This window comes from Physeter macrocephalus, chromosome 12, assembly GCF_002837175.3.
Source record: "Physeter macrocephalus isolate SW-GA chromosome 12, ASM283717v5, whole genome shotgun sequence".
NCBI classification, from domain to species: domain Eukaryota; kingdom Metazoa; phylum Chordata; class Mammalia; order Artiodactyla; family Physeteridae; genus Physeter; species Physeter macrocephalus.
In genome coordinates, this window is record NC_041225.1 from 37,990,686 (window position 1) to 38,014,051 (window position 23,366).

Genomic DNA, 23,366 nt, shown 5'->3' on the forward strand with positions numbered 1-23,366 from the left:
TCCAGGAGTTTGCAAACAAATATATAATGAGAATAACAAGTGCACAATAAACTCTCCCAAATTCCTTTTCCCAAACTTAGGTGATTCCTAGTTTTACCATTCTCATGCCTTCTTTCTCTACTTGCCCCTTGTCAATCATATCTAGTCTCATGGCCTCAACCACTACCTGTATTAATAATTAATAGACAAATTGCTATTAAATAGTATCTTATGTTTAAATAGAGCTTCATGGTTTGTATTCTCATATATGCTATCTCAGTTCATCTTCACAACAACCCTGTAAACTGTCTGCTGTGCGCTAGGAAACGAAAGATTCTTCTGTCAGGAGATAATATTTTAGCTGAACTTCATGGATCAATAGAAACCTTCCAGGCAAAGGAAAGACAGTTTCCCAAGAAGAGAGAAGAAGCAAATGCAAAAGTACTGAGAAGTACAACTCCACAGTATGACGGAGCAAAGAAGAGTGAAAAGATGTAGGAGGAGATGAGGTTGGAAGGGAATGCAAGAGCTAGAAAATAAAGGGTCTTGTATGCCGTGCATTTTTATTTTTACCGTATAAAGTGAGAAACCACTTAATGGTTTTATTCAAGGGAATGATGTGATTTTATTTTTTTTTCAATAGTTATGCGAATGAAAAAGGACAAGTCTCAGGAGTGAGATGACAAAAGGCTGAACTAATACAGTGGCAGTGAGGGATGAGTTTGAGAGACATTCAAAAAGTGGGATTTATAGGACTTAAGTAATGATTTGATGGGGAATGAGAGAGCTAGAGGAGCTGAAGGTGATACTCAAGGTTTGATTTAGAGGACTGGGTTGATGGGGGCACCTTCAAAGCGCTAGGGTGCACAGGGAGATCAGTGGAGGTCAGGGAGTGGGAGGAAGGGGAGATAAGTATTTTGTACACTTTGAACCTGAAGTATCTGTACGAAATTCACATGAAGATGTTCTGTAGGCAGTTGTAAATAAGGAACTGGACACTTAATGTCTGGATTTAAGATCATCAAGTGGTCATTTTTTCTCTTCTTGAACACTGCCTCTTTAGGATGGTAAAATGGACTTAAAGGAGATATATAGTAAGGACAGAAAAAAAATGAGGGAGGCTTCTGTTTCTGTTCTCCTTCAGGCAGTAGATGAAAAGGCAGGAATGCTGGGAAATGTAGACTTTTATCTGAGCCTGTTTCCTTGCTGCTTCCCCCCCACCCAAAAAATAAATAGATGCTCTGTGGTTAAGGCAGCCAAGTAGCAGTCTGCCACATAGTGGAAGATTCTGAATACGTGACTTAGGGTTTGAAGTTTTCTCAGGAGGAAACGGGAGATTATTGAAGAGAAATAAGATGATCATGGTATACACAACACTTATCTTGTATAGGTATATTAGGTGGATAAAAAAGTTGTAATTTACAGAGGGAGAATCACAGTATTATTTGGAATGGGGTAAAGAAAAAGGAGGCATTAAGGCCAACTGAAGAAGGCATCTGGAGATGTTACTAATACATATGTTGTGTCAGTTTCCTCCTCATCTGTAAAATGGATTATAATAGTACCTATCTCACTTCATAGAGTTGTTATTAAATACAATATTGCATATAAAGTGCTCAGTACACTACGTGACACAAAGCAGGTGCTCAATAGGTGCTGATAAATGAATAATGAATGAGATCAAAAGAAATTCAGCCTGCAGGCACTACTGAACACCACTACTGGTTACCGAGCATTTTCTTTCTTTTTAAAAAATCAGTACAATCCACTCTCCTAGAGACTGTGGTACAGGTGCTAAACCTACGTTCTGAAAAAAATCAAAGGTCATCAATGGTCACTCTTTCACTTCTTGAACCTCTTTAGGATGGTAACATGAACTTTAAAGGAGGAATATGATAAGAACACTAAAAACTGAGAGAGCCAACTGTTTCTTTCCTCCTTCAGGCAATAGGTAAAAATGTAAACTCCACTGTGAAAATACTTTGGTAAAGACTGTGGGGTTTTGTTTGTTTTTGTTTTTTTTTTGCGGTACGCGGGCCTCTCACCGTTGTGGCCTCTCCCGTTGCTGAGCTTAGGCTCCGGATGCGCAGGCTCAGCGGCCACGGCTCACGGGCCCAGCCCCTCCGCGGCACGTGGGATCTTCCCGGACCGGGGCACGAACCCGCGTCCCCTGCATCGGCAGGCGGACTCTCAACCACTGCGCCACCAGGGAAGCCCGACTGTGGGTTTTTGTTGGTTGTCTCAGAGGGGGTGTAGAATTCATTATATTTATTTTTCCCTTAAATTATATGCTAAGATTCTCTGTTGAGTTTGAGTAAAAATTCAAAAGAAGTATAATAAGGAAAATAGAGATTGAAGGGAGAAACAAGTCATTAAGATCTGCTTTAGGCAGGAAGGGCTTTTGAAGACCCTTCAGGATCAGATGGTCCCAAAGTACAGAAGTTCCAGAATATGAATCCATGATTACATTGGCAGTGGCTAGTCACACAACTAAAAAAGAGTACAGCCTAGCAAAAAGGACTACCTAAAAAGTCATCAAAGAAAAGGAACAGGGGCCATATATAGTCCAGTTCTACTATCATAATTTCTTTTGTGTCATTACCAACAACAGTGGTGAAAATTTCCAACTTAAGACCACTGCTATAAATCTATAGGTTAGGCCCAAATGTAGAAGACATGGAATGAATGGAAAGAATGGAATAAAGCATTTTCTATTTTTAAATAGTCATAGCAAGTGTTGTAGATCACCTGTGCTTGCTATGACTATTTCTGAGATTCCAAGAAACTTCTGGAAACTCAAAACTCTGACTATAATTCATTCAGCAGGGACTTTAATTTTTATTCTGGATTGTTCAAATTTTAAGAGAAATTGGTGACACAGCAAAGAATGATCTTTCAAACTGAATTTAGATTCAATCATGGATTACAGAGGTAAATCAGGAGTGGGCTGGGTGAAATGATCAACTGAGTCCATTAAAACTAGGGCTTTTAATCCCTCTTCTGTGTAGAGAGGCATGGAACGCTCCCTCTAATTGCATGGGAATCACTCCTTCATGGTCTTGCATTTTTCCACTTACTTTAGGAAAAAAAAAAAACATGTAGAAAGAGTACAGACATATACAATGAAACACTTTATGTGTCAGAAAAACTGCTGTACAGTTTTATTCTAGATGATAACTTCCTGTTTGAACTTCCTGTTTGTCTTTAGGGAAATTATTTTATTTTGTGGGTCTATCCATATATTTTTAAAAATAGGATTAAAAAATCAGGATAAACATAATTATCTTACATAAAGCCTCTCCTCTGTAATGAATAATACCCTTAGCTTTTTGAAATAAAGGCACTTTACCCATACAAGAAAATTACTATCATTATTCTTTATGAATTTAAATGAGTATAAATCCATTCTTCCAATTCCTGCGTCTTTTCATTTTCTAATGTTGTCTTCCAAACACTTACTTTTTCTTCCAATTTCCTAAATGCCCTCAAGCCTTAAGTTCCACCCTTCTAGGCTCATATATTTTATACAGAGCATGTCTGATAAATAATATTACCATGAGGTCACAAGGCCACAGGCTTAGACCTGTTATATCACTGGCAATGTGCACTTTTACTGCCATTCTCACTTTTCAACTTGTCTATGCCACAAATAAAGTGGTTGGAAATATTAAATGAAGTTGCGTACACCTGAAAAATCGTCCTTGGTTTTATTTTGTTTGTTTGAATCTAGGAAGGAGCGAGGTGGAAGTAAGGCTACTTCAGGCAAGAATATAATTTGTAACTGAGGAAAGGAAAATGGCTTCTCAGTTGTTTCCGGGCAAGTGAGGCTTCTCCCAAGTACTCCAGAAAAAACAAACAACCCTCTCCCTAAAGCACCTTTCTCCCCTTCCCTCCTCCTGCCCCCGACGTACCCCCTCTCTCTCTCCCCAAAATCTCCAGGATGTGAAAGCTGACACCGCGGGCGGTCCGCAGTGCTGGGGACTTGGCTTCAAGTTATGCGACAACTGCTGCAGCTGACAGCTTCTTTTCTAAACACGGGGCAGTGTCCCAGTCCCTCTACCCCAGGGCAGCGCATCTCTGCTCTTCTGTAATTACATCTGAAAATGACTGAAAAAGGAAGCAACACAGGGATCCCTCATTTTTTAGTGTCCCTAACACAGTCCTCTTTTCAAGATCATTCCACCATCCTATAGAGGGGACCTGCTTTCTGTAATTTAAATAATTATCCCTTCGATGTTTTTAGGATGGGCTTCCCTACTGTGACTTCGGGTTGCATACATAAAAGGCATCACGCACACATACAATTTTTTAACAACAAATGAGCTTAAAAAAATAAAGCTGCACAATAGCTGGAGATTAAAAAATAAGATATCGTCAAACCACGCTTCAGTGCAAACAGAACTAACAAACAAAAAATAAGATATCGCCAAACAACGCTTCAGCGCAAACAGAACTAACAAGCAAAATCTTCTTGCCCAATTAAGACAAAGCTGCTTCACAAAAGCGCACGCTTCTCAATCAAATCTGCCCTACAGCACAACACGGTCTGAAGTATCAGTGTTCATTTTTCCCTACACACAAGTTGTCAGTAAGTCATCAACGAGCTAACATTGCCACGAAAGAGACCTCCAGGGCGCGATAAATAAGTACATCTCCTCGAAGCAAAGAAATGGCATCATGACCCCTACGGTTGATGCGGTTTGCAGCGCGGAGACTGTTCTCCGGAGAGAAACCAGAGAGCACAGCGTAAAATGCTAGAGTAGGGGAAATCGACAAAAGACTGGAAATCACTTTGAAAGCTTTGGAGGTTGTGTCCGTGACCGAACAAAGCGACTTATGGAGAACTGACTTTTGCCCCCACCCCATCCCGAGAAACAGACAGAATCGGGCCCGGCGAGCCCCGCTGCGCAGTGCATATCGCAGCGGGGGAGCGCAGCGCTGGCGCCCGCCAGATTCACAACCTGCTCGGCTGCCGCAGCACGCCGGGGCCGCGCGCCCTGCTCCGCGCGAATCCACGCTCCGGGTTTCCGCGGTCACCGGCACCGCGCGGAAGAGCCCTGCCGGGAGGGCACCTCGGAGAGCCCTGGCCGGGGAGTCCCGGGAGCGCTCTCCCGCTCTGCGCCACCTGCCCGAGGCGTCTGGCCCAGGGGCGCGCGTTCCTGACCTGTGGGCCGTCCAGGTTGGCTTTGAGCTCGAGGCAGCGGCTTAGGCGTCACCGCCAGAGGCCCTCACCGAACACTAGCCTTCCAAAGCCTGAGAGTTGTCCGGGGGAGTTTCTCTTGATCTTTGCTTAAGTAGCCTCAGGTTCTTCCAAGTTGGACGCCCCCTACTAGCAGTCAGGGGTAGACTCCCTCCTAGCAATGGAGATTTGTCTGTCTCCAGCCCTTCGGCCACGGGAGGTACTCATGGCGTCCTCAGAACCGAAAAACGGCAGTTTTCCTGGACGTGATAAGGTATTTGAAGGCACTTTGCAAATCGTAAAACTCTCTGCTTAAAGAGAAAGTCGATCTTCACTGGGCCTCCAGAATTTCCCTCTCTTGAATGTAAACCTCAAGAGGGATTTTGTTCGCTGCCTTTATCCCCAGGCATTGAAAAGTGCCTAAAGTCAGTAGGCAGGTGGTCAATGAATAATTGTTGAAATAAACGAATGTACAAACAACACACTTGAGGAAACTGATCAGGTTGGGAACATGTAAGAATTCTTGCTTTCCTGGTAGGCAAGCCACCAAACATTTACTGGGCACTGCTCCTTGCCAAGTCTTCCTGGCTTTGGCTAGGACAGTCAGGATCCGGGGAGGGCTGGCAAATGTACGTGTCCTTCAAGGACACAGAAAGAGTCTTTATAAAATGGCTTAGTCCAATCCCTCAACCCTGGATTCCGAGTAAGTTTCATTCCCTCCCCAGCCCCACCCAAAGCACATTCAATAAAATATATTTAGTGCATAAACAAGGCGCTTATTATTCAACGTTGGTTGATGATTAGCATGATTTGCCCAAGGTCACCCAGGACAAGAAGCTTCAGAGCCAGTTCCCTTCAACACACATTTCTCCAACGCCGTTCTGGACCAGGACCGTCCTGAGTAGCGGGGTACTAGAAGGCCTGGCTCCCTGTACTCCCAGTATAAGACCCTCGGAAGAAATGGCCCACACAAAGTGCCCACCATAAGAGTTTCCTCGACAGTGAGCCGGGAAGACTCGCTCACAGCTTGCTGGGAACTCTTCCTTCAGAGAAAGGAATTTCTGCAGTTTTCTCCTTCACCTTGCAGCCCGACAAAGAGTGGGCCGGGGGCCCTCTAGGCATGAGGGTGGCGGGAAAAGCAGGCTCCACGTGTCCTAGCTCTGGCCTCAGCCTTCACCACCAGACGGGGTAACCGCGGGGCGTGGTGAGCCCAGCCAGTCCAGGTAAAGGTTGCTCGAGCGGCCAGGCTCCCCTTTCTTAGCTACTTTCCTTTTGAGTTTCTGCTAAAATCTGGAGACATGGAATCCACTTTCGGAAACTCCGAGCCCCTCCAACTGAGCATGCGCCAATGCCTGGCTGCTTTTGGTCACGGCGCCAGATCTCTCCAAGCTGGGCTGCGGAGCCCGGAGGAGGAGAGTGGAGGGAGGGGGAGGAGGAAGGAGGGGAAAGGGGAGGGGGTGCCTGGAGAGGCGGCGGCTTCGGCGCCTGCGCATCCGGCTCCAGGGACCCTAGGTTTTCTATGGGATTCCCAATCTGCAGCAGAGACTTACCGGAGCGTGCTGCAGGGACTGCTGGGCTTGCAAGGCGCGTTCCAAGAGGGATTTAAGCAGTCTAGAGCTCCAGAGAAAAAAAGAGCCTGAGAGAACCATACACGGAGACGGCTTAACCGTTTATCCGAATTGAATATATGTACATATATTTATTTACAAAGAACTGTTGAGTTTTATCATTTTCGCCAAGTGACCGTGAGCAGCGCTGTAACAGTAAGTGGAAAATACAATCTTCGTTGCATTTCTGCATGTGTAGTGCAGCCAGTTGTCTCGGAGATGCTTTGACTGTTGTCACTTACTTTGCTTTGCATAGATACATCTAAATGCACGGTGACAATTTCTTTGGTTAATGCTGGTGATCTGAACATACTGTTAGTCCATGAGAGACCTTTTGGAATAACGGGGGCCGGGGGAAGGGGGAATGTTTATATGCAGCATGTTTGGGGGATTGTCTTAGGCTAGATTTAAGATAGGTGAAACAGAGGTGCTTTTTAAGTTTGTCTATAAGTAGGCAGATTTCCTTACACAGATTTAAGTAGCTAATTGACCGACTGTGAAGTTCTCCGGTTACTGATAAAACTATGGAGCGGTTGCAGTCAAGTACCAACCTGTCATCCGTGGGGCTTGGTGCACCATTTTTCTCACCGTGGAAGAGCAGCGAACGTGTTTGCTAAGTAAAACTGAGTGGACGAGATGGTGTGGAAACCAGGGTTGGTTTCCAAGTGGGATGTTAGTGTGTAGAACCACAGAGCTAGGCGCTAGAAGCACATTTCTCTGTTAGTATTTAGAAATGAGTAGGTAATTTTTCGGTTTTGATTTTTCATCACGATGGTGAATGGGCAAAAAAAGGAAAGATGTTCAACCGCCCTGTCAGCCCGGTCTATTCTGAACAGAGTCTGAGACTCAGAGCCTCTGAATGGGGATGGTCAGACCCAAACTAGTTACCTGCCTTTGCATCCTGTATTCGCATTCCGGAATGCAGGGTTGAAAAATGTAAACCCAGATGTTTTACCTTTGGTAGTGTTTCTTTAAAGGAGAAAAGGTCGTTCTGTGTTTTGAGTTAAAATGGGTTGCTCCTTGCCCAGAAACGGAAGCAGGGTCTTTGCAAGGTCAAACCCCCGTGGAAATCAGGGGCTCTGGTGAATTGGGGGAGGGGGCAGGAAATGGTGATGCTCCCTGTGGGTACTCAACACTGCACGGATCAGTGCCCTGTGAGATGTCAGAGTGGGAATCCATTTTTCTAGAGTTGCCCTCCTGGCCATATTTTGGAGACTGAAATGAAATGGAAATGCTAGTGGGTGTATTAAAAACAAGTGTATACTGTGTGTCATAGCCCACTTGAAGACAGGAGGAGCAAGGGAGCTGTGTTTCTACATATTAATTTTTTCAATTTAAAGGAATTTCACGTTGAGACAAATTAAAAATGAAACTCTTGGGAAGACACATTTTATCCTCACTGCCATTTAAACTGCCTACATGTGTGTGTTGTGGCTGGTGAGGGGGGGAGGGGCGTCCTGCTTCATTGAACACCTCACTCATGAGTATACTCTCATTAAACTTGGGTGTTAATAACCCCAGAAAATGCTGCACTGAAGCAGGCTGGCAGAAGGGCATGAGGCAGGCAGACAAGAGAAGAGCATGACCAGTGTGTGCTGGATTTCCATGGAAAAAGTAGATCCAATTTCTGGGATGAAATGAAATAAATTTTGCCCCAAATAGGATAGATCATTATAGGACTTTTGGCTCTTTAGTCAGTCCGACTATCTGGAACCCTTTGAAGGAATTTATAATTTATTTAAGTGGATGAAATTTGAAATAGAAAATTCAGGAATATCCTCTCCTTGGAAACCTAAATTGTAAATCATACTGCCTTCTCTGTCCCTCCCTTCTTTACTCCAGAGCAGAAGGGCCAATCATTTGTCATAATTGAGCCATACTCCTCGTCAACCCTGAAAGTTGGAATCAGCTCCCTGAAGGGTGCAGGTGTAGCACTGCACTGATAAATGGGTGGTGCAGAAAGAAGGGGAAACCTGGTGTGAAAGCTCATAGATGTTTGCTCTCAGATACCCTGCTTCATAGGCTGACAGTTATAGAGGAAAACATTGGGCAGAGACCTTCGAAAGCATCTAGTACAAACCTGTTGTTTTACAGATGAGAAAACTGAGGCTCAGAGCCATGGAGCTAGGGGAAAGTCAATTAACTTCTAGTCTATGGAATAAAGAATTAAAAAGTATTGTTGAGCGGAAGTGTTCCCTTCTCTCTGCACTTACAGCATCCTCAATGACATAAATAATTGCCTGCTCCCCAGAACATCTTTTGAGAGAGTCCCAGGGTTCCTTTTCATACCATTGCGTCTCTCTTCTCTGCCTTTTTTTTTTTTTTTTTTTTTTTTTGGTATGGTCTCTATCTCTTTTTTCTATTGTCCCTCACTTCTGATATACCCACCTCATTAGATGTTTAGTCTGGCCTTCCTAGCTTCTCAGTCCATTTCTTTAGAATCCTTCAAGTTTTTGGAGAGAACTGGCAAGCCAGTTGGAATCTTCAGCTCCTGTTTGAAAACTGTCCAGGCCCGTTTGTATCCCCTCTCTGCTCTGTTCCCCAGAATCCTTTAAGGAATCCAGCCTTTTGAGACCCTGCAGGTGCCTTCCCTCTTTTCTACCTGTCTCACCTTCTCCAGCGCTGCTGCAGCTACAGGCACTGGGGCCTAGTTGAGTGAGGAAACTGCAGAGTAAACACACAGCAGGCTCTGCCAGCTCTCCCTTGGCTCCTAGAAGGCAGAACCCAAATCCAAGCTGCCTGTCTCCAGCCTTCATGGAAATCCTCCAGATGAAGCCACCTGCAGAGAAAGGGGCTGGGGGCTGGGCAGGAAGACTGAAGGAAGACGCCTGAATCATTCTACCTGAAGCAGGCGCTATAGAGGAGAGCAGTGCAGCTTTTTAAAACCCTTAGAGCTTTTAAAGTGCCGTCTTGTTGGACAGGGACTGCAAAGCAGGCAATAATACCTGCCTAATTGGCCCTTCTCTTTCCTTCTTTTTTTCTCCTTTCTGTTCATTTGCTTTCTCTATTTCTCCCTCATTTTCTCCCTTCCATAAAAATTTCCTGAGTGCCCGTGCAATAAAGCTCTAGGCCTTTTAAAGATAATCCAGGCATTCCTGTCCCTTCTCACAGGCACTCAGAAAGAGACTAAAACTATCACAAATGTCCCCTTTGGGGAAATGCCAGGAATTCTTACCTGAAAAAGCTGAGACATTAGTGGAGGCTTGAGAAAGACAAAGTCTGCGTCTCTTCCTCATTTGAGAGATAAGCTAAATACACTTGGAAATTGTTGAGGAAGCTAAGGAAGCAAGGTGGTGAGTTTCTCAACACATTCCCCAATCAACCATTTAATTTAACCACTTCCCTCAAGGTAAACCTTTACTGAACTGGGATGAGCTCTGTTCCATAGAGTCTGTCCCTAACAAATGCTATTGGGTCAGATGTCACCTGGTCTTGCTATCCTGTTCTGAAAACAGGCATGTCCAAGCTATTGTGAACACCATATAGCTTCTGCAGATATCAGAGACTTGTAGCTGTCATGAATCTCATTCTGTAATAGGATAGCATGGTTAGCAATGTTGTCCTGGGCAAACTATATGTTTTCTATTTGGGTTGCATATAGGTATGGATTCCAAACATTGCTGAGGAGCTCCCTGTGGAATTTCATAGAATGACAGTATAATATCAATGTGAAATGTGTGGTTTCCTAATTCGCAAGAGCAAAATATATTTAATGTCGTTCTAAACGTCTTTTTCTTTGTATGGAGTAATGTCTATGCTCCTACGATTAGTGATTATTTAGGAAGATAGGAAGTTTCTTCTTATCGAGAGGATCACATTCAGTTATTAATCTAAGGCTGAAATTGACAATGTCCATCTCAGTTGCATTTAGTAGATATAAATATATTAATTTTCTAAAGTATCAAATGGTGCAGAGATAAATTAATAAATGAGTGATATTTCTACTATCCCAGTGGTTAATTCACATAATTTATAGAGTATATGAACTGGATGGGATCCATATAAATTACCTAATCCATCCCTTCAGCACATAAAAAATATAGTAGAGTAAGGAACATTTTTATCTTAAAGACATATCTGCAAAGTGAAAGCACATTTCACAAGGGCAGAGATTTTAATGATCTTTTTCATATTTCCACAATATCTATACAATGTCTTTTATAGTAGATACTCTGTAATATTTCTCAATTAAATATTTGTTCTCATAAGAATCAGTTACATGTTAACTTGTTAATTATGTCAAGAAATTAAATCATTTATACTAAAAGCATGCACAGAATTAGAATTGCTTTAAATATCTTTATGTTACTAAAAGGAAAATCTAGACTAAAAGTTATTTTATAATTTACTTTCAGTGAAGACATAAAAGCACTATATTAATACCTTTAAGCATGCTTTTTAATCCACTTACAGAGTATACTCCCTTTTATTTCTTAATAAGTAAAAATGTATATTATTTTTACCTATTTATAAGAATTGATATCAATATGTAAATCTAGACTATGGTAGATATGTGTACCAGTTACTTAGATCATGGGTCTCATAAGCTATGGAATTATTTTAACGTGTTCACACTGTGAAGGGACCATAACACTGGATTTCTCATTTACAGTTTGTTTCTAAAGACGGCTTGTGCTCTTTTAAGTGAATCAAAATAGTTTGAGTTGCTTCCAGCTTCATTCATTGAGAACTCCACAAATGGGATCTTGGGGGTGCTTTAGAAACTGCTTAATGAATGAAACAGAAATGGAATAGCAGATTACTGAAGAATCCTCAAAGAGGTTTGACACTTTAATAATAAGGTGTCTGTGAATACATTAAAGAGATGTTCTATACCCTTATCAGCTAACTTAAAGCATGCAAGTCAGATAATTTGTCCATGATTCTTTTGTTTTCTCTGGATTTCTCCACTGCCTTCCTTTACTGCAGTTCTAACACAGATGACCTGTTGTGTAGCCATCAATTGTTTTTTTTGTTTTTTTTTAAGACAATGCACTGCATTTCTAACCATTTGTTGTATTATTTTCAGGTGAACAACCTATTTCCTTTTGTTCTAAATTACAATTAAGACTTGGAGTACTCTCATTCACCAAGTGGCCTTCAAGCTCAATATATCTAATGCAATAATTGCTGAACTTTTTATAGAAAGGACTCTCTTAATTGAAAAGGTTTCATATTTTTGAAGTATTGCTCATAAAAGGCAAAGTGTTAACAAATCAGTTAAATTTACTTGCAATTATTATAGATCTATAGAATGAATACTATTTTTCTTTATTCTTGCTCGAATAGGGATTTTTCTGAAAAAGAAATCTGTCACTTTAAGTGTATTTTTGTCTCCTTTCTTTGGATCTTGTTTATTATCTCTTGGGCTCTGAAACTTTTGAAGAGCTGAATGTAAATAGATTTTTTGCGAATTATTAACATGTTAAATGTGCTGTGTAGCCTCGGTAAATTTTTTCCAATGTGAACAACTAGATACTAATATTTCTGTTGTTTCATACTTTAGAATGTTTATTGCATTTGAAGGCTTCTTAGACTAGTAGATTCTGGTGCTGCTGGAGTCTGGTGTTTTACATTTTGCCTTGGCTTTATTAATTTGTGATTAGCATGTTTATTTCTGATTTCTTGAAACCCAATCTTAAATTGAGTGAAATTTCCCATTGGAGGCCCATTAAGCATTATCAATAAAGTTGACATGTTTACTAATATAATATTTTATTTTTAATGTATGAAATAGTGCTGTACAAGTCTGATTTTCAATTAGCAACTTCTGGAATTCTTTGGCTTTTGACGTTATGAGTTAATGAAAGACTCTCAATTTTGTTTATTCCAGAAGTTCAAGTGTTTCTTAAATTTATACATAAGGTGCTTGGTGTCTGCTTTCTTACTCATATGGAAAATTTTATGAAAAATAAAAAAGAAATTGTGAAATAAGTTTAAATTCTAAACAAAATTGTTAGTTTTTCTTTTAAATGTTTATAAAGGTATTTATTCCTCAGAGTGAGGTGAAAACCATCCATTCAGTCTTTCCCCATTTTTAGTTAGTAAATGGAAAAATTCCTCAACCCTCACAAAGGTTTCAGTTGACTGAAAAGGAACTTTAGGAGGAAATGTAACACAAGAGTTTTCAAGCTAGATACATTTAGATAAAAATCCCCAGTTCCACAGTTTATTAGTTCTGTGACCTTGAATACATTGTTTAACCTCTTAGCCTCAGTTTCCATTTAAAATAGTAATTCACAGGATTCTTGAACAGAGAACAGAAGACTGTGTATTAAAGGATATAATATAACGCCTCATTATTGAAAGTGTGCAATTAATGATAGTCACTATCATTCCTTTCATCAGAAATCAGTGGTTCATAAACCACTTTAGTCTCTGAGCTGTAGTAATTCCACTCATAATGGAACCTCTGAATAAGGAATTGAGCTATGACCAGTGAACAGTTAACAGTGCTTAACCTACCTTGTAAAACAAGTATCTATTAAGTAAGTGTGCCAAGCACTGTGTAGTCACTGTGGAATCAGCATTAAATAAAATACAATGTCAGCCTTCAAGGAATTTATTCCTAATGAGGAAGATAAGTACAGTTCAGTACATCAAGTGAAATAAAAATGTGGTATAGATGCATAGAGGAAAAAATTTCTAGAAGAAGTACCTACACTGAGACCTCAAACTTCCCATTTCTCTCATTCCTTCTTTAAATGCATCCCATTTCCATTATACCTTTTCTTTACCATCATCTCCCTACCATATAGTACCAGCATATAATTAGACACAACAGAATATGGAACTAAGAGGACATTTTTAAGCTTGTTTCCTTATTGAATACATTTTAAGGTCATCTATTAATTATTTTACAATGTAGCTAAATAATGGGGCCCTTGCCTCCCACCCAAGCCTCCAGTGGGTCACTGAAACTCAGTGAAAATATTTCAAGAGCCTTGCCTTCGGTTTAAATATTATATGATGATACTTCTATCCTTTAATACCTTCCAAAAAAGAGATTTCTGTCTGATACTCTCTGCTCACCTCCCTTATTACTCCAACTAATTTCATGACTAATCTTTCAAATGTATCTGTGGGAGGACTCATATGATCATACAATCTACTCCTTAATTTTTTTCTCCTAGGGCTTTTATGATAAGGAAAATATACCTCCTAATCCCTTTTTCCCACTGAACTGAAAACGTGTTTCCAACCCCTGTACACATACACACACACACAAATCCAAAATGGCCTTACTGTCTTTAGGTCTTCTAAGAGCCTTTTCACTTCTCCTCAGCTTTTTCCTCCCTTCTCCTATTTCCTGCCCCACTTACTAAGGAATTTCAAGTATATTTCTTATCTGGAGTTAAAAAGGAGCATCCTTTTCTCCTTTTGAAATCTACAAAAGTTGCACCTAAATTCTGAGGCTATTTTGTATAGTAGGAGTATTGGATGATTCACAGAATTGGGTAGGACTTTTGATTCTAATTAATTTGGGGGGCTTTTTTTCTCACTTGTGAAATGGGATCATATATTTACCTTAAAGGAATCTTCATATATATATATATATATAATATATATATATAGTGTCCTCAAGATATATATATATATATATATATATATATGTATATATATGTATATCCGTACCACCTAAAAGAGCTTAGTGCATAGTAAATAATTCTTCCTCTACCTTCAGACCTCTACCTTCCCTCCTGCATTTCACCATTTCTTCTAGCAGGACACTTAGGTGTTCTGCTCTTTCCAGGTATATTTGTCCTAATTTTCTGGTGGTTAAATAATAGCTAATACACACATATCCCAGGTAGCATGGTGATGTGGTCCTAGAGAAGGTATACTGACTGAGTCAACGCCTTAGCATAGACCCGTGTTCCTGCATCTGTTTGGAAAAGTTCTCCATTCATTTAAGTCATGCTTCCTACTAAAGTTCCCAAAGCTTCTATTGACTAATGTTCAGTTAATGAACAATCCATCCCCATCCACCGATTTATAATGCTCTTCATAAATTATGTTGGAGGATATCTGCTAACCTTTAATTATCTTCCAACCTTTATCCTCTCCTTCCTTTACCTTTTTCTGAGGTGCCCTGAGTACGTTTGAAACATTCTGATGACATCCTTACTTCACTTCTTTGTGTCAGGTCTAGCATTATCAAACTTACATATTTTTGATCCATCAAATGTCCATCAGATAGCATCAAATAAATGGCAGAAAGGGAATCCTTCGTGGAGCACACAATACTATTGCAGAGCATGTTCAGGCAGGGTTGGCCTCTCAGAGCCTTTGTTTGTTGAGCATTTGTAGAAGTGTGCACTAATGCATGTTGGCCAAGAGCAGAGAACGGCTCTCAAAGCGAGGGTGAGGGAGAGGTGCAGCTACGTACAGATACATACCTACCTACATACATACATACACATATACATGATAGGCACACAATAAGCTCAATATACTGTCATAGATTGTTTTACATTTTAAGCAAAATATTTAAGAGCAAATAGCTTTATAACAAATCAGCACCTTTGAGATGGCATTAAAAGGAAGCCCTTTCGAAAGTTTTCTCATTCTAGGTGAAGTGGCAGAGTTGAAAGGGAAGGTGGTTTAAATTTGGTGGTAAGGACATTTTAGACTTTGTTTCTTTAAAGAAATATTTCCAAGACACTGATAGTTATTTCCCCTCAAAGAGTTTTGTGGAAACGTTTTTCGAGGTAAATAGTGCTTCCTACACCCCACTCTTAAATATTTTCAGTGCATATCTTCATATTTATAATAAATCTGAGTGGTCCTATTGTAAAGACCCAGTATCTGCTCACTTTGCTTAATCTTATGTTTCCAAACCTGTTTGCACAGAGAACTTATGTTGAAATATGCTTGTTACCATCTTATTGTAGTTCTGAAGAACCCAGTCAGAAAAGAAGGACAAAAACTGAACTATGTAATGGAAAGTACATTAAGACTAGGAGTCATTAATTGTGTGTTTTAGGCATCACAGCCATGTTTTAGGTGAAGTCCTGGAAAAGTTACTTTACTTTTCTGAGTTTTAGTTTTGTCATGTGAAAATAGATATGAGATTGCCTACCCTCTCTAGTTAGGAGTTATTGTGAGATTGATATGACTTTGAACTTACTCTGTAGATTGTATAGTGCCATGTAATAGTAAGAAATTTGTAATTATTATTCAACTTTAGGATTTTAGTTTATCTTTTATTTTAAAAGATAATTTAAGAATCAAAGTACTGATCTTGTGCAAATTATTGCATTGAGGTATGTCTGCCAAAATAAGTCCCCTGTCCCCTATCCTATCCCACCTCAGCTCCTAGGATAGAATAACAAATACATGATAACTGTAACCAGGTTTTCACACAGTTAAACTGAAAACGTGATTTCGAAATAAAATAATTCTGGATGAAAACGTGATTTCGAAATAAAATAATTCTGGAGGGAAAACCTAAATTATTTAAGATTTGAGATACATCTATATCTTTTATATTTTTCTCAGGATTTCTCATGTTGTAGTTGAGCCCATAGCATTTTTCAGTGGAGTAAGCATGTCTCAATTTTCAGAGAGAGTCTAGTGGAAAGAATGGCAACCATGGCATGCCCATGTGTTTGTTCCAGCAGGGAAGCTTTGGAAATAAGATTTTTATCCTAATGGGGTAAAGAGATCTATCAGAATAACTGGGCCTTCCGTTGGATTCAGCAGGTATATGTAGATCTGAACAATGTAAGGGCAGGGAAAACTGATGGAAGAAACAAAAGAGACCCATACGTGCATGTGTCCAAAGGGAATCCATTTTAGACAAGCTCTGTGCCTCCTAGTGCAGTCCAGCAGGGACAATGGCTTCTCCTCAGGGACAATGGAAACCATTTCTCATGAGCTTCCACAGCCCTGATGATCAAAATCTGATTCTTTCCTAGGAATCCTTCTCTAGTCATTCTAGCCAAGAGTTATCTCTCAGGCTTCTTGTCACATCTGGACTCATAGTCACTTGTATATGTGCCAGCTGTCCTATGAAACTGGAAGTTCCTTGAAAGGAGATATGTCTGATAAATGTTTAGGTCCCTTTTAGAGAGGTGTGCCACTGGAAGGCAGTTGAATAGGAGTGGTAGCAAGTCAAGTGTACCTTGCCCCATCAATAAGTTGTAAAGTTTGGAAATTTCTAATCAGGAGCTATTAAAGAGTTCACAAAAACCCAGGATTACGAGAAGCAGCATCTGGGCCTCTGACTCACAAAGGGTATCAATGGCCAGGTTACACCAGTACCAGTCAAGTAAGACTTTGCCCATTTTCTATCTAACCTCCTTTTCTTGCCCACCTCCCTAGAGAAGCAGAGCAAACAATGGAGGAGGGAAGCAAGCAGGATAAAGAACAGATTACAACTCTTCTCCACTGCTTAGTTCAAAATTGAGCTGAGAAAGGAGAGATCGGGTTAGATGTATAGTGGAAATTTACATTTAAATTAGACTGAAATTTTTAATACCTTAGAAACAACCACTTTTCTGTTACCTGAAAAGATATAGATCAGCCCAAAATATCATCCTGGAAGGGGAAAGGGAGACACAGTAAAGCATATTTGAGGCAGTGATGAGAAAATAAAGCTATATAGCTAACCCATTCAATAAACTGGTTATAAAAGGAAGAATACAAAATAGCATATGATTCATTCATAAAACAAGAGGTATAGGCCAGAATTGCTGGTGTATGTATTAGAAAGAAGAAACTGGTGTGAACTGGAGTGGCAGAGGAAGGTGGTCTGGATCCAGGTCACCAGTGGTACAGGAGAAACTGGGAAAGAGACATTCTTCCAAAGAGGTGCTCTGTAGATGACCATGTACACAGAGGGCTTATATCATTCATCTTTGGCTCTTAACCAAGATCAGATTCATCTGAATATTGGAAGTTATCTCTAGGCTAAGTCAGGAGAGCAAGGAAATGAAAACAGGGATAATTATACGTTGTAATAACATTAAATAGTAATGGTGTAAAGCAGGGGTCCCCAACCCCCAGGCCACAGACCGGTACCAGTCTGTGGCGTGTTAGGAGCTGGGCCGCACAGCAGGAGGTGAGCAGCGGGTGAGCAAGCGAAGCTCCATCTGTATTTACAGCCGCTCCCCATCACTCGCATTACTGCCTGAGCTCCGCCTCCTGTCAGCATTCTGGTGAGTTGTATAATTATTTCATTATATATTACAATGTAATAATAATAGAAATAAAGTGCAAAATAAATGTAATGCACTTGAATCATCCCAAACCATCCCCACCCCTGGTCCGTAGAAAAATTGTCTTCCACAAAACCGGGCCCTGGTGCCAAAAAGATTGGGGTCCACTGGTGTAAAGAATTTAGAGAGTATAGGGCACAGTGTTGGATATTTACACACGTCACTTCATTGAATCCACAGTACAGCTCTGCAAGGTAAGTGTCTGCAAGGTAAGCTTCATTTTATGACTGAGAAACTGTGTCTCAGAAAGTAATTTGTTCAAAGTCACACAGCTACTATGTGATAAAGGTGTTATTTAAACCCAGGACTCTCTCTGCCTTTCTACACAGGCTTTTTTCCCCTCTTTTTAAAAACTTTTTGATGATGGAAAGCATACACATTTGAAGAGAATGATGTAATAATGCCCATGTATCCATCACCAGCTTTAACCGTTATTAAAGTCACTTTGCTTCACTTCTGTACCCATCCTTCCCCCTCCAGTGGTTTAGTTTGAACAAATTAAGACGCTATATCATTGCATCTATAAATATTTATGTATGTATCTATAAGGACTCTTTAAAACATGTCCACAGGGCTTCCCTGGTGGCGCAGTGGTTGAAGGTCCGCCTGCCGATGCAGGCGACGCGGGTTCGTGCCCCGGTCCGGGAAGATCCCACATGCCGCGCGGAGCGGCTGGGCCCGTGAGCCATGGCCGCTGAGCCTGCGGGTCCGGAGCCTGTTCTCCGCAACGGGAGAGGCCACAACAGTGAGAGGCCAGCGTACCGCAAAACAAACAAAACCAAAACCAAAACATGTCCACAATACTGTTATATACCCCCCAAATTATTTAATATCATCAAATATCTAGTCAATGTTCAAGCTCATAAGTATTGTTATAGTTTTTCTGAATCGGGATCCAAATGAGGTCTACACATCCCAGTTGGCTAGTAGACAACATCCTGTTTTGTATAAGACATTTATATAAGACATGTTTCTCACTAGAGGGAAGTATGGTATGGATAAAAGAGACATGACTTCAAAGATGAGGCTAGTTGCTCTGAACAAGTTATCTAACTTTTGGAAAAGAAGAATTATATTCCTGAGATTAATTTCAAGGATTAATAACATAATGTCTATGAAAGCACTTAGAACAGTCTCTGAAATATACAAGGATTTTAGTGAATTTTAGTTTCCTTTCTTAAAAGAATTTAAAGGAAAAAAAATGGTATACTAGGCCAAAAAGCTTGAGGAAACTTCTTGGAGTACTTTGGCTACTGATCCTTTGAGATCACTCCCATTTTGTTTCTGGATTGAAATTTGACCACAGTTGTGCCAGAGTGGCTAGTGATTAATAGCTCTGAATCCTCCTCACTGACATGTTCTGTACGGTTTCCCACATCAAAAGGAAGGAAAGTTGTGACGTTAAAACGATCTCAACTTCAGAAAAATGATTGTAAGATCTATATTGAATGTAAATTATAACCTGTCTCACAAAACTGTTGTGAAAACCAGAGGTAATACATATTAAATGCCTAGCAGAAACCTATCATTTACTTGACAATCAATTTTTAATAATAAAGTAGTATTTGCTATTCTCCAAGAGCTTTTAATTTAAATTGAGAAAGTAAATGAATTCATAATCAAGAAGTATAGAACTAAGTACAACTGACAGGCCACCTCCTGAATTGGGTACATCTAAACCATTTGTGAAGTTAATGGGTACTTTATTCTAGAACATGGATGTTTGAACTCAGAACATCGTATTTATAAAGGCTTATAGCCCAATGACAGCAACGTAATGTTCTTGTAGTGCTTATGCCTGCTTATTTAGAATATGTAAAGTGAGCAGTTTCTTCTATGTTATGTGGGAACCATTTCCTAAAATGCCAACCAGAGGTTGCTGGTAAAGAGTACTCGATTTTTGTAATAGGTCTATAAGGCTCTACACCTGTGAAATGAAACTCACTGGGAGGTAATACAATAGAAGGAAGGCTAAAAATTCATACAGCATTCCCGCTAGCTTCTCCAAATGTTTGTTATTGGTTCCTATAGTAGATAATCAAGAATCACGTTATTTCTCTGAATTTGAATCTAACTTGGGCACCACTGATTGTTCACATGGTGATTGAGTCCACCTCATTATAACAGTGAGACTATTCCAGTTTTGTGGTTGTCTAGGATTAGATATGAGTGCAGAATTTTTCTTTTTTAATTAAGTGAAGGAGAGATTGCTTTTTTCTTTCAAAAAACTTTTTAAATCTAATTTTAAAAACTCAGTTGACAAAACTCCAAAAACTAGAACTAAAGAGGGCTGCTGTTGGCATTCCAGGTAATTCATTGAACAAATACGGTACTTCAAGCCCCTACTCTTATATGACAGCTCTTAAGTGAGCTTCAGTGAAAGCCGGGAATTTGCTCTTTTTAAGTACTTTTTCTGAATAGAAAGAATAATATTTACTCATTGTAGAAAAATTAGAAAGCCAAACTTAGAAAAAATAAAATCAGAAAACAAAAGAAAAATCAGAGAAAAGAATAAAAGTCACCTACAATCTATTATTTATAGGTTGTATTGTCCTCCTTTATATTGTTTTCTAATTGAGACTACTCATTTCTTTAAAATTTGTATTCTACTTTTCTTCCTTAACACCACCCTTGCAATTAAAACTCTTCACAAATGTAATTTTAAGAGATTACACTCCACCATATGCATAGACAAGGTTTACATCACTATTCTCTTACTGTTACACATTTTAACTTTTTAAATATCACTGAATGGAACATCTTTGTGCACAAAGTTCACTGCCATTTTAAGGATGGACAGGGCAATGTCCTTGGTGTACATTTCTGGGCATCACTAGACTAGCAGAGTGAGTAATTTCTTTGAACCCAGGCTTTGCTGCTTAGTGACAGAGAATGGGATTCTAGAGAAATAGTAGGCCTGGAGAGTCATAACGTTGAGTACTTTGCGGAAAATTCATAGAAACTAGTTTGTAGTTTTCGGAGCCTACTTTATGAGCAGATAGCTGTATTCCTTTCAGAAGCTCTGAAAAGCCTCTTCTGATCAAAACCTACCCGCAATTCCCTGAAACTTCATCATGTCTGTCACTTGGTTTTGAAGCAGGAAACAGGAAAGAGAGCTGAACCTAGGCTAACATCCCAGAACATTATTTTATACAGGTTTTAATAGCATACTTTGCCTTTATTATCAGATCTGTGCTCTGTCCACTTCCTTCACCTTGTTGCTTTTAGTTCACTCTGTTGCTTTTACATGAAGTACCATCTCTGTGTTTCACTGATTCATTCACTCTTTCAGCAAATACCTATTGAACATCAATTGTTTGCTTAGTACTAAATATACAGGGTAAACTAAAACAGTCATAATCTCTGCCCTCATGAAGATCAGAGTCTAGTTAGAGAAACATATTAAACAATTAATCACAAAATAGCATACAATTGCAAATAAGATTAAGTACCATGGAAGAAAAATACATGATGCTGTAAGAAAATGTAACAGGGAGACCTGTTGTGAGCTGCTTGAAGTAATAGATTCCAGGGAAATCCACTGAGGTCTACATTTCCAACTCACCCTCCTGGGATTGCTACTAAGACATGTTAACAGTGGCTGGGTCTTAAGTAGGAGACGACTGCTGCCTTTCTCTTTGAGAAGAGAGGAGTGGGTCTTTGTCCCAGCTTTTAGCATCTCCTACTTTATCCATCACTCACAAGCCCCCCAATAATGAGGACAACAGAGCTTTTGTTGACAGCACATCTCCAAGAGAACCATACTCTTTGATGCAGTTCACTGGGATAGTTTCCAGATAAAGAAATCTGCAAGCACCTGCGTGTCAGGTACTCTTCACAAACCCTTGATTGTTTTCATGTGATATAGACATGTGGGTGGAGACAGATAATTGGTAGTCTGATAAGAACAATCATGAGAGAAGCAGCGTGTACCATGGGAGCACTTCTGGGGCACGCAGACCCAAACCTCCACAGGATAAGGGTTGGAGGTGGGATAATTTCAGGGACGCCAAGATTAGGAATTAGGAAGATAATAGGAAAGAGGAGTAAGGATACTATTATTGACAGAGGGAGTAGGCACCAAAATAAAGTACACGATCACCGTAAGAAAATACTTTCAAATGCGTGTGTCTGACATAATGTGTTAAAGGGTGATAGAATCTTGATCAAATGTAATGGGGAGCAATGTGGATTTTGTAATCAGGCTCTATCACAAAATATTCCAAATGATGTGAATCATTTTATCTTGAAATTTAGAAAATGATACCTATGGGACAGTATTATCATGGTAATTAAATTGTAAATATTGCCACATAAGTATATTTGATACCTGGACTTTAGAGGTAGTAGTAGTGATGATTTTAATGATAAGATCAATAATACTACACGTGGTTAATTTATATTGACTTCATTACATGCATTTATTTCTCTAATGGTCACAAATCATGCTAAGAATTTTTATTCTGACTATAAAAAAGAGGAAATGGAGACTTAGAAACAGTAGGTGACATGCCACCTGTCACACAGCCAATAAGTGGCAACACCAGAAAGTCTGACTTTAGAGCCCATTTCTTTTTTTTTTTTTATTACGCGGGCCTCTCACTGTTGTGGCCTCTCCCGTCGCGGAGCACAGGCTCCGGACGCGCAGGCTCAGCGGCCATGGCTCACGGGCCCAGCCGCTCCGCGGCATGTGGGATCTTCCCGGACCGGGGCACGAACCCGCGTCCCCTGCATCGGCAGGCGGGCTCCCAACCACTGCGCCACCAGGGAAGCCCTAGAGCCCATTTCTTAACTGCTGTCCATAGTCTGCCCACAGTAGTCGATTCACAGCTATTATTATCATTATCATTATTTTAAATTTAAAGCTCTCAAGAATATAACCAGAATTCTATTAAATATCTATTATGCTTTTTTTTTGAGCAAGAGCTTACAGTCTTGTAATTTACTAACAAACCAGTTAGAATTAGATTCAGCTTAAAATGATAGAAAACCCCAAATAACAATGACTTAAGAGGAGAGTTTATTTCTTACTCATATAAAAGAAATTCAGAGGTAGGCAGTTCAGGGTTGATAGGGGAGCTTCGCAAAGTTCTCAGGGACTCAGTCTCCTTCTTCTCTTTACCTCCATGATCCTTAACATGTCACTTCCATCTCATGATCCAACGTGGCTGCAGCCATCACATGTGCTTTCTACCAGTAAGAAGGAGGAAGGGGAGATGAAGGGTGCATCCTCCCCTTTTAAGGATCCTTCCCTAAGTCAGACCTCCTGAAAATTGACATACATGCCATTGGCCACAATTTAGCCACATTTAGCAAAACACCTGCTATAAATTAGGGGTTTTATTATTAAGGAGGAAGGAAATGGATTTTGAAGGAAAC

General features: G+C 40.1%; 1 protein-coding gene across 2 annotated transcripts in view; it reads left to right on the forward strand.

The window, feature by feature from the left end:
- Positions 1-6,200: 6,200 nt before the first annotated feature.
- Positions 6,201-23,366, forward strand: part of VSNL1 (visinin like 1) — a 79,681-nt gene continuing 62,515 nt past the window's right edge. The window contains exon 1 of one of the 2 annotated variants that reach the window (XM_007127333.3): positions 6,201-6,381. The gene's annotated coding sequence lies outside the window, so the exon portion shown is untranslated. Of the gene's footprint in view, positions 6,382-6,678; positions 6,922-23,366 lie in introns of those variants that run through there. The other variant, XM_007127332.3, reaches the window with a different exon arrangement.